This window comes from Arachis hypogaea, chromosome 2 (assembly GCF_003086295.3).
Source record: "Arachis hypogaea cultivar Tifrunner chromosome 2, arahy.Tifrunner.gnm2.J5K5, whole genome shotgun sequence".
In the NCBI taxonomy this organism is placed as follows: domain Eukaryota; kingdom Viridiplantae; phylum Streptophyta; class Magnoliopsida; order Fabales; family Fabaceae; genus Arachis; species Arachis hypogaea.
In genome coordinates this window covers 33,254,999-33,257,827 of record NC_092037.1, presented here as the reverse complement: position 1 = coordinate 33,257,827, position 2,829 = coordinate 33,254,999, and the positions used below count along the sequence as shown (strand labels likewise).

The 2,829-nt window shown below is 31.6% G+C and overlaps 1 non-coding gene across 1 annotated transcript; it reads left to right on the top strand.

The window, feature by feature from the left end:
* The first annotated feature begins 337 nt into the window (after window positions 1–337).
* LOC112767940 (small nucleolar RNA R71) lies at window positions 338–441 on the top strand. Its single transcript, XR_003185385.1, has one exon. It is a non-coding gene; the product is annotated as a small nucleolar RNA R71 (small nucleolar RNA).
* Window positions 442–2,829: the final 2,388 nt, after the last annotated feature.

Below are 2,829 nucleotides of genomic sequence, written 5' to 3'. Positions count from 1 at the left end.
AGAAGCTGCCTCTTTAGTACTGTTGGATGCATTTTGCCATCCATTCAGACTTTGAGAGATCATGTTGACTTGCTGAGTCAACACTTTGTTCTGAGCCAATATGGTATTCAGAGCATCAATTTCAAAAACTTCCTTCCTCTGAGGTGTCCCATTATTCACAGAATTCCTCTCAGAAGTGTACATGAATTAGTTATTTGTAACCATGTCAATGAGTTCTTGAGCTTCTGCAGGTGTTTTCTTTAGGTGGATTGATCCACCTGTAGAATGGTCCAATGACATTTTTGAAAACTCAGATAGACCATAATAGAATTTATCTAATATGGTCCATTCTGAAAACATGTCAGATGGACACCTTTTTGTCAACTACTTGTATCTTTCCCAAGCTTCATAGAGGGATTCACCATCTTTTTGTTTGAAGGTCTGAACATCCACTCTAAGCTTGCTCAGCTTTTGAGGAGGAAAGAATTTATCCAAGAAGGCCGTGACCAGCTTCTCCCAGGAGTCCAGGCTATCCTTAGGTTGTGAATCCAACCATATTCTAGCTCTGTCTCTTACAGCAAAAGGGAAAAGCATGAGCCTGTAGACTTCAGGATCTACTCCATTCGTCTTAACAATCTCACATATCTGCAAGAACTCAGTTAAAAACTGATAAGGATCTTCAGATGGAAGTCCATAGAACTTGCAGTTTTGTTGCATTAAGGCAACTAGCTGAGGTTTCAGCTCAAAATTATTGGCTCCAATGGCAGGAATGGAGATGCTTCTTCCATCAAATTTGGACGTTGGTTTTGTGAAGTCACCAAGCATTCTCCTTGCATTATTGTTGTTGGGTTCGGCTGCCATCTCCTTCTCTTGTTCTAATATTTCTGAAAGGTTACCTTTAGATTGTTGTAATTTAGCTTCTCTTAGTTTTCTCTTCAGAGTCCTTTCAGGTTCAGGATCAATTTCAACAAGAGTGCCTTTTTCCTTGTTCCTACTCATATGAAAGAGAAGAAAACAAGAAAAAAAGAGGAATCCTCTATGTCACAGTATAGAGATTCCTTTATGTTAGTAGAAGAAGAAAGGGGAGAAGAGTGAAGAAGAATGGGTTCGGATTTTTAGATGAAGAGAGGTGAAGAGAAGTGTTAGTAAATAAATAATTAAATAGAATAAGAAAAGAGAGGGAGAATTTCGAAAATAATTTTGAAAAAGAGGTTAGTATTTCGAAAATTAAAGATAAGATAAGATTAAAATTAAAATTTAAAACAAAAAGAGTTTTTGAAAAAGAGATGAGATATTTTCGAAAATTAGAGAGGGAAAATTGGTTAGGTGGTTTTGAAAAAGATAAGAAACAAACACAAAGTCAAAGAGTTAGTTGAAAAAGATATTAAAATCAAATTTGAAAAGATAAGAAGATAAGAAGTTAGATAAGATATTTTGAAATTAAATTTTTGAAAAAGATAAAATTTTGAAAAAGATATGATAAGATATGTTTGAAAAAGATTTAATTTTTAAATTTAAAATTACTTACTTCACTAAGAAACTACAAGATAAGATTCTAGAACTTAAAGATTGAACCTTTCTTAACAAGAAAGTAACAAACTTCAAATTTTTGAATCAATCACATTAATTGTTAGTGAGTTTTCAAAAATTTGATATAAATATAAGAAAAAGATTTTGAAAATAATTTGAAAAAGAATTTAAAAAGATAAGATTTTTAAAATTGAAATTTTGACTTGACTTGTAAGAAACAACTAATTTTAAAAAAATTTTGACCAAGTCAACCTAAAATTTCGAAAATTTGGAGGGAAATAAGGAAAAGATATTTTTTTGATTTTTGAAATTTTAATTATGAGAGAGAAAAATAATTAAAATTAAAACGTCATAATTGTGTTTTTCTCTTTTTTTTGGATCAAAACAAGGAATGCATGCAAGAACACTATGAATGTCAAGATGAACACCAAGAACACTTTGAAGATCATGATGAACATCAAGAACATATTTTTGAAAAATTTTTTGATGCAAAGAAGACATGCAAGACACCAAACTTAGAAATCTTTAATACATGGACTCTAACAAACGAAAAATGCATATGAAAAACAACAAACAACACAAAACAAGAAAACATCAAGATCAAACAAGAAGACTTGTCAAGAACAACTTGAAGATCATGAAGAACACTATGAATGCATGGAATTTTCGAAAATAATGCATAAATTTTAAAAATATGCAATTGACACCAAACTTAAAAATTGACTCAAGACTCAAACAAGAAACACAAAATATTTTTGATTTTTATGATTTTATGATTTTTTTGTATTTTTATTATATTTTTCGAAAATAAAGTTTGGAAAAACGAAAAAGAAAAGAAAAATTTTGAAAAATATTTTTGAAAAATTTTTGAAAAGAAAATTACCTAATTTGAGCAACAAGATGAACCGTCAGTTGTCCATACTCGAACAATCCCCGGCAACGGCGCCAAAAACTTGGTGGACGAAATTGTGATTCATATGTTATTACATTTTGTAAAATTCATTGCTTTTTCTTTCCCTGGCAATGGCGCCAAAAACTTGGTGTCAATGCCATGGTTCACAACTCCGTTCAACTTAACCAGCAAGTGTACTGGGTCATCTAAGTAATACCTTACGTGAGTAAGGGTCGATCCCCACAGAGATTGTTGGTATGAAGCAAGCTATGGTTACCTTGTAAATCTCAGTTAGGCAGATTAAATGGTTTATGATAAGTTCGAAAATAAATAATAAATAGAAAATAAAATAGGATCGAAATACTTATGTAAATCAATAGTGGGAATTTCAGATAGGCGTATGGAGATGCTGTGCTCCTCTTGAATCT